Raw genomic sequence first — 9,574 nt, 5'->3', positions numbered from 1 at the left:
GGATCATATTGAGAATAAAATCCATTGGGGAAAAAATAGCGAATTCAGAGGATAAGAGATTCAGTTTAGTGTTGTTCTACACAAAATCCAGTTGTGTGAACTTGATCAAGTTTTTTCTTTCCCCATGAAGTTCAAGGAGAATACTAGACAATTTACAAAATGGCATCAGGCATTAATGTCTTTATTGTTGCAAAACATAAAATTGTATTTTTTAACAGCAAATTGTTATTTCAACTAACACTTTCTTGGTCATTCTCTGTTCTGTTTTGTTCTGTTTTTTATTCATTTTTAAAATGAATAAAAATAAAATTGTTATTGAAAAAAATAAAATTATTTGAGAAAGGACTAATTTTTTTTCGCAGTCTTACTCTGTTGCCCAGGCTGGAGTGCAGTGGCACGATCTTGACTCACTGCAACCTCCACCTCCCAGGTTTAAGCAATTCTCCTGCCTCAGCCTCCAGAGTAGCAGGCATTATAGGCACTTGTCACCACGTCCGGCTAATTTTTGTATTTTCAGTAGAGATGGGGTTTTGCCATGTTAGTCAGGCTGGTCTTGGACTCCTGGCCTCAAGTGATCCACCCACCTGGGCCTCCCGAAGTGCTGAGATTACAGGTGTGAGCCACCACAGCTGGCCTGAGAGGGCTAATTTTAATGATGAAACTTCTGTGCATATAAAAATTTTTCTTTTTTTTTGAGACAGTGTCTTGCTCCCTTGCCCAGGCTGGAGTACAGTGGGGCAATCTTGGCTCACTGCAAGCTCTGCCTCCCCGGTTCATGCCATTCTCTTGCCTCAGCCTCCCGACTAGCTGGGACTACTGTCACCCACCACCACACTCAGCTAATTTTTTTTGTATTTTTAGTAGAGACAAGGTTTCACCATGTTAGCCAGGATGGTCTTGATTTCCTGACTTTGTGGTCCACCCACCTCAGCATCCCAAGGTTCTGGGATTACAGGCATGAGCCACCGTGCCCAGCCAAATATTTTAAAAATATTTTGCTCCCATGTGCTTTACCAAAAAGTGGTACAAGTAATTCAAACCACATTAGCAAAATTGCATAAAATTCTAATGACCTCATTGGTAAAAATGTACTTTATTTTATAAATGCTAAAATAGCAGTTTAGTATTTACTGTATGACTTTTTGAAATGATCAATGATATATGTATTTCTGTGTATTCAATTATGATCAGATAGTTGTAGGTGGGTAAGTGATTTCATATTGTTAAATTCTCCTTTTGCAAGGAGGCAGGCGAAGTTTTCTTAATTTTAAAAGTTATTAGTAAAATTTATATGATATGAAATATATTTAAAGTATTATATTACATTGTGATCAATTTTATGCTACGAAAGGTTATTGAGACCACAGTACTTAATAGTCTTTAGATCACTTGGTCTGTGAGTTTGCCTTTTCTGTAATTGCTGGCATTTCTCCAAAGGTTACAAAGGAAAAAAAGGTTCTTAAAAATAAAGTTAATGAGTCCATCTTCTGGGCCTCCAAAGGGAAAATGAGATTCTTCATCAGTTTAACGACAACATATCTGCTCTGTACAAAGACGGTAAAAGGTAATGTGCTCTCTTCATCAGATTTTGACTGGTTATCTATTGACCTTTTGAATAGCTTTCAAGCAATCAAGAGAGTATATCAAGCAGAATTTTCATCTCTAATCCATTAAGTGACTACATTTAAGTATGTATCTTCACATTTACTTTAAGGGTGTTAACTAGAATATCTTGTCATTAATTTGTTCAAAACCTGCTTTATGTGCTTATTTTTAATAGCCATATTTTGGCCATAGCATCCCTAGATCTTAATAGTGTCAAGAGCCACATTGATGAAAAAAGGTAAAGGAAAACTGGGCTCCTCCTTGATAATTTAATTCCAGTCAGCAAACATTCATTTATTGATCATTCACTGTATTCTAGCCGCTGATCTAGATAGGTCTCTTTCTCCAACTATCCTGTTTTAATGGCCCACTTCTCACTATTTACACTTACTCTGAGCACTATACTAACGATGATATGCATAACAGGAGGACCAGAAGGAGAGAAGGGAGAGAAACCAGGGAAAAAATATTGAAAGAAATTGTCTTTGTCCACTTTGTGCTGCTACCTACTACCTGAAACTGGTTAATTTATAAAGAATGGAAATGTATTTCTCACAGCTCTGGAGCCTGGGAAATCCAAGAGCAAGCCATCAGTATTTGGTTGGTGAGGGCCTTCTTGCTGCATCCTCATATGGCAGAGGGAGGAAGGACAAGCTACAGCCAAAAGACCCTTTTATAAGGTCCTCAATCCCATTAATTTGAGATGATTCTTCCAGGTCTAATCAACTCTGAAAGGACCCACCTCTTAATATTATCACACTGGCAATACCTCAATTTGAAGGGAACACATTCAAATAACAGCAGAAATAATGACTGAAAACTTTCCAAATTAGTTGAAAAACGCTAACCTGTATACTCAAGAATCTCAATGAACTTATAGTAGGATAAATGAAAAGGGATCTAGACCCAAACACATCATAGTAAAACTTGAAAGCAAATAGTAAAATTGTTGAAAGCAAAAGAAAAAAAGATAAAAAGACATTTTTAGGGCAACAATAGAAAAAAGTGACTCTTCACACACAAAGGAACTGTAGTAAGATTATTGGCTGAGGTCTTACAAAAAACAAGGAGGCCAGAAAGTAGTGGTATGACATGTTCAACATGCAGAAAGAAAAAATATCAAAAAGAATCTTTATATCCAGCAAAACTAAGCTTCAAAATGAAGGTAAAATAAAGACATTCCCAGATTTTTAAAAACTAAGTGAATTTGTTGCTAGGAGAACTATCTTGCAATAAATACTAAATAAAGTTCTTCAAGCTGGACTCAAGTGACCACAGGCAGTAATTCAAATTGATACACACACAAAACAAAGAGCAATAGTAAAGATAATGATGTAATTACATAAAACAATATAAACACTTGTATAGAAAAAACTCAAATTGTTTTTGCTGTGCTCTCACACTACAACATTCAACACAGAGGACTTCTGTGACCACATGTGTGGGGTTTCTCCCAACACGCTAAGCAAGTAATCATTCTGGCACCAGACACCAGCTATATGTTCACCAATTCAAGTCTAACACTATCTACCTGGATATTAATAGCATCAGATCCCACAGGTTGAAGGCTCAGTCACACAAAACTGCCCCGCTTCAGTTGCGGGTCTAAACCTCTGAGATTTCTGACTGACCAGCTTCATGACCTCCTCTTTGGGTTTAATTAATTTGCTAGAGTGGCTCCCAGAACTCAGGGAAACACACTTACTGGTTTGTTATAAAGGATATTGTAAAGTGTATGGATGAAGAGACGCATAGGATTAGGAATGGGGGGAGGGGTGTGCAGCTTTCATGCCCTAATTGGGTATGCCACCTCCAGGAACCTCCATGTGTTCAGCTACCTGGAAACTTTTTGAACCCTGTTTTGGGGGTTTTTATGGGGGCTTCAATACATAGACATGATTGATTAAATCATTGGCCATCGGTGATCAGATTAACCTTCTCTTCTCGCCAGAAGTTGTGGAGTAGGGCTGAAAGTCCCAACCCTCCAATCCTGCTTTGGTCTCTCTGGTGACCAGCCCCGATCCTGAAGCTACCTATGGGCTGCCAGGTATCAGTCAATCATTAGCACACAAAAAGCATTTCTTTGGACATTCAAAGGATTTTAGAAGCTGTATGCCAGGAAACAGGGATGAAGACCAAATATATATATTTCACAATATTGCAACACTTCTTTATTATCTTAACTGATTTTCAAAATCAATTATATAAACAATACTTACATAATTGTACTGTTGGGCATACAACATATAGCAGTGTAATTTAGAATAATAGGAAAAAAAAAGGTGAGTGTAAGCAAAACTGTGTTGGGATAACGGATAAACTAAAAGGATTATTCACCATGAACAAATGGGATTTATCCCAAGAATGCAAAGTTAGTATAACATTTAAAACCCCATTAATGTAATATACCATATTAATAGAACAAAGAGCAAAAAGCACATGATTATCTCAATAGATTAAAAAACAGCATTTGGCAAAATCCAATACCATTTTATGATAAAAATATTCAACAAACTATCAACAAAATGAAACTTTCTCAACCTAGTAAAGTCCATCCACAAAACAATTCACAAACATCATACTTAATGGCAAAAGACTGAACGATTTCTTTCTAAGATAAGGAACAAGGTAAGGATGTCCCCCATGGCCACATCAACTCAACATTGTATTGAAGATTTTAGCCTTGGCAATTAGGCAAAAAAGAAAGAAAGAAAGAAAAATAAATAAAAGGTATCAGATTATAAAAGAAAAGGTAAAACTGTCTATTTGCAGATGACAAGATCTTGTATATAGAAAATCCTAAGGAATATACTTAAATAAACTAGTTTAGCAAGATTTCAGAATACAAAATTAATATACAAAAATCAAATGCATTTCTATGAATTGTCAATAAACTATTCAAAAAATTGAGAAAACAACTTGACTTATAATATCAAACAAAAAGAATAAAATACTTGGATAAATTTAACAGAGTATGTGTAAAACTTGTATTCTGAAAACTACAAAATGTTATTGAAAGAAAAATTTTTTAAAAGACCTAAATAAATGAAAAGATATCCTATGTTCACGAGTTGAAAGACTTAAAATTATTAAGATGGCACTACTTTCTGATTTGATTTACAGAGTCAGTGCAAGCCATATAAAAATCCTAGTTGGCTTTTTTGCAGGAATTGATGAGCATATTTTAATTTATAAGGAAATTCAAGAGACTGCAAATTGCCACACAGAAAAAGTTGGAAAAAGAACAATGTAGTTAGAAGAGTCAGATTTTAAATTTAAGCCAGATTTTAAGACTTACTATAAACCTACAGTAATCAAGACAGTGTGATATTGGTATAGGAATAAAGATACAGAGGAATGAATCTGAGAGTCCAGAAATAAATTGTTACATTCAATTAATTTTCCACAAGAATGCCAAGATGTTTCAGTGGAAAAAGAATATGAAACTGGTCCTTCAAACTTTATAAAGTTAATAAGGGAAGAAGGGAGGGGGAGAAACAAATCTAAACCAAGGATGCAGCACATTCAGCCTTAATCATTAGGTCAGTGATATGATTTGGCTCCGTGTCCCCATCCAAATCTCATGTTGAATTGTAATCCTCAGTGTTAGGGGAGGGACCTGGTGGGAGGTTATTGGATCATGGGGGCGGATTTTCCCCATGCTGGTCTCGTGATAGTGAGTGAGTTCTCACAAGATTGGCTGTTTAAAAGTGTGTCGCAAGGACAAAAAACCAAACACCGCATGTTCTCACTCAGAGGTGGGAATTGAACAATGAGAACACATGGACACAGGAAGGGGAACATCACACACCAGAGACTGTTATGGGGTGGGGGGAGGGGGGAGGGATAGCATTAGGAGATATACCTAATGCTAAATGACGAGGTAATGGGTGCAGCACACCAACATGGCACATGTATACATATGTAACAAACCTGCACATTGTGCATATATACCCTAAAACTTAAAGTATAATAATAATAAAATTTTTTTAAAAAGTGTGTAGCACTTCCCCTTCGCTTTTGCGCTCTCTCTCTCTCACTCTCTCTACCCCCTCTCTCTCTCTCTCACTCCTGCTCCACCATGGTAAGACATGCTTGCTTCCCCTTCACCTTCTGCCATGATTGTAAGTTTCCTGAGGTTTCCCAGCCATGCTTCCTGTACAGCCTGCAGAATCATAAGTCAAACTTCTTTTCTTCATAAATTACCCAGTCTCAGATAGTTATTTATAGCAGTGTGAAAACAGACAAATACAGAAAATTGGTACCAGAAGTGGGTTATTGCTATAAAGATACCTGAAAATGTGGAAGCAACTTTGGAACTGGGTAACAGGCAGAGGTTGGAATATTTTGGAGGGCTCAGAAGAAGACAGGAAGATGAGGAAAGGTTTGGAACTTCTGAGAGACTTGTTGAATGGCTTTGACCAAAATGCTCATAGTAATACGGACAATGAAGTCCAGGCTGAGGTGATCTCAGATGGAGATGAGGAACTTAATGAAAACTAAAGCAAAGGTCACTCTTTCTCTACTTTAGCAAAGAGTCTACTGACATTGCACCCCTGCTCTAAGGATCTGTGGAACTTTGAACCTGAGAGAGATGGTTTAGGGTATCTGGTGGAAGAAACTTCTAAGCAGCAAAGCATTCAAGATGTGGCCTGGCTGCTTTTAAAAACCTATGCTCATTTGCATAAACAAAAAAACCTTATATTTAAAAGGGAAGCTGAGCGTAAAAGTTTGGAAAATTTGCAGCCTGACCATGTGGTAGAAAATAAAAAGAAAAACCCATTTTCTGGGGAGAAATTCAAGAAGGCTGCAGAAATGTGCATAAATAAAGAGGAGCCTAATGTTAATAGCCAAGACAAGGGAGAAAATGCCTCCAGTGCATTTCAGAGACTTTTGTGGCAGCCCCTCTAATCACTGGCCTGGAAGCCTAGAAGGGAAAAATGGTTTCATGGGCCAGCCCCAGGACCCTGCTGCTCTGTGCAGCCTCAGGACATGGCACCCTGCATCCTAGTCACTCCAGCTCTGGCTGTGGCTAAAAGGGGCCAAGGTACAGCTCAGGCCATTCTTTCAAGGAGTACAAGCCCCAAGACTTGGTGGCTTCCATGTGATGTTAGGGCTATGGGTGTGCAGAAGTCAAGAGTTGAAAATTGGGAGCCTCTGCCTAGATTTCAGAGGATGTATGGAACCACTTGGATATCCACGCAGAAGTCTATGGCATGGGTGGAGTCATAGCTTGCACTGTGCACCCGGACAAGCTACAGGCACTCAATACCAGCCTGTGAAAACAACTGCGGGTGCTGTACCCTGCAGAACCACAGGGTCAGAGCTTCCCAAGGCCTTCGGAGCCCATCCCTTGCATCAGTGTAGCCTGTGTGTGAGACATGATGTCAAAGGAGATTATTTTGGAGCTTTAAGATTTAATGATTGCCCTGCTGGGTTTTGGACTTGCATGGGGCCTGTTGCTCACTTGTTTTGGCCAATTTCTCCCTTTTGGAATCGGATCATCTGGACTTGGACTTTGGAGTTAATACTAGAATAAGTTAAGACTTTGGGGGACTGTTGGGAGGGAATGATTGGTTTTGAAATGTGAGAAGGACATGAGATTTGAGAGGGGCCAGAGGCAGAATGATATGGTTTGGCTCTGTGTCACCATTCAAATCTCATGTTGAATTGTAATCCCCAGTGTTAGGGAAGGGACCTGCAGGGAGATGATCAGGTCATTGGGGTAGATTTCCCCCTTGCTATTCTCATGACAGTGAGTTCTCATGAGATCTGGTTGTTTGAAAGTTGGTAGCACTTCCCGCTTCTTTCTCTCTCTGCCCCTCTCTCTCTCCTGCTCTGCCATGATCAGACATGCTTGCATCCCCTTTGCCTTCCACCACGATTATAAGTTTCCTGAAGCCTCCTAGCCATGCTTCCTGTACAGCCTACAGAACTGTGAGTTGGCCAGGTGTCATGGCTCACACCTGTAATCTCATACTTTAGGAGGCTGAGGCGGGCAGATCACCTGAGGTCAGGAGCTCAAGACCAGCCTGACCAACATGGTGAAACCTTGTCTCTACTAAAAGCACAAAAATTAGCCAGGCATGGTGGCGGGTGCCTATAATCCCAGCTACTCAGGAGGCTGAGACAGGAGAATCACTTGGACCTGCAAGGCGGAAGTTGCAGTGAGCCGAGATCGCACCACTGCACTCCAGCCTGGGCAATAGAGTGAGACTCGGTCCCCCTGCCCAAAGAAAGAACTATGAGTCAATTAAATCTCTTTTCTTCATAAATTACCCAGTCACAGGTAGTTCTTTATAGCAGTGTGAGAATGAGCTAATACCATTAGCTTGCTCTCTGATGCCTTCCTCATAGTTGTTTGGTGCCTATTGTCCTAGAATCACACAGACCTTGTCACAAGATTATAGTTGCCCTTAACTGCTCTATAGGTAACAACTTGAACATTATGAAATGTTAAGTTTTCCCTTTGAGATTTTCCTTCAGGTGCTGTGTAACAATGCAACTACTGATTCAGATGGTCAAAAGGACCCCAATGATGCCAGCTGGTCTGAAGGACCCCACAAGGAGTTGACTCACCAAAGAATGCAGTTTCCACGTCATGATTATCTCATCCCCCTTTCCCTGACCAATCGACAACTCCAATTCTCCAGCCCTCACTCTCCATGATCCCCTTAAAAATCTGAGCCCAGTCTGGGCATGGTGGCTCACACCTATAATCCCAGCACTTTGGGAGGCCAAGGAGGGTGGATCACTTGAGGTCAGGAGTTCGAGACCAGCCTGGCCAACATGGCAAAACCCTGTCTCTACTAAAAATACAAAAATTAGCCAGGCATGGTGGCACACGCCTATAATCCCAGCTACTCGGGAGGCTGAGGCAGGAGAATCATTTGGACCTGGGAGACAGAGGTGGCAGTGAGCTGAGATTGCACCACTGCACTCCAGCCTGGGCTACAGAGTGAGACTTTGTCCAAAAAAACCAGCCCAGTACTCCACAGGGAGATGGATTTGGGGGTCTCATCCCATCTCCTCCCTCAGCCACCCTGCAATTATTAAACTCTTTCTCTGCTGCAAGCCCTGCTGGCTCAGCGTATTGGTCTGTTACTGCACAGCAGACATATAAACCTCTTGATCTTATAACAAATTATGGTAAGCCTACCCTGGAGCCCCTTGTGGGCATTTATCTGTTGCTTGGTTCCCTCTCATCACTGGGACAGACCCAGAGGCAAGCCAAAAAGCCACTCAGATCCATTGAAGTGGGGCCTATCCTTGGTCCCTTGCCTGTTCACAGGGCAGTGCTGACCTTTGGCACATAAATTGTTAACATCAGGGAAACAGGTTTTGAAAGACCTCTTTGATAAGTTTTCTCTGGTCAACCGGCACCCCATTTCCTTTCTCCTAATTAGCTGGCCAATTAATTGGAGTTCTTGGGGCCTCTTCTGAGGTCTTGTCAACTCTCCCTAGTAATAAGAAGGACCTTGATTGAGGGGATTCCCGCTAAACTGGAGGGAGAATAATGGACACTGAAACTTGGAATTTGATTTAGGAATTTCCAAAACTTGGAACTTGATTTAGGAAGACCTTTTGCTTGTCTTTGTCTTGTTGTATATGCTTTTGTTTGTGAAAGGGATCTCTGAAGGAATTGCTAGCAGGTCTAACTCAGGGTTAGGCTGTCTGCTTTTCAATCTTGCCCAGAGACTACCTGCTATCTTCCAGTCAGAGGTTATACTGCCCAATCTGGAGTAGATCAAAGGCACTGGAGGCCAGCTGGGGGAAACTGAGAGGCTTGCCAGATCAAACTACTTGGTCACTGAGCAGAGTGACTAGTGTCTGCCTTTTTGTTGTGTGCACATTGTCTTGGCTGGAATGGGAAATGTTGATCTGGTTCCTCCAAGCAGTTCATTGGGTTGGATCTTGCAAAACTGGAAAAAAACAAGTAATGCCTTCATCAGGTCAGTGCAATGGGTAA

Source organism: Pongo abelii, chromosome 7 (genome assembly GCF_028885655.2).
Source record: "Pongo abelii isolate AG06213 chromosome 7, NHGRI_mPonAbe1-v2.0_pri, whole genome shotgun sequence".
Classification (NCBI taxonomy): domain Eukaryota; kingdom Metazoa; phylum Chordata; class Mammalia; order Primates; family Hominidae; genus Pongo; species Pongo abelii.
The sequence above is the reverse complement of the archived record's forward strand: the minus strand, read 5'-3'. Positions refer to the sequence as shown.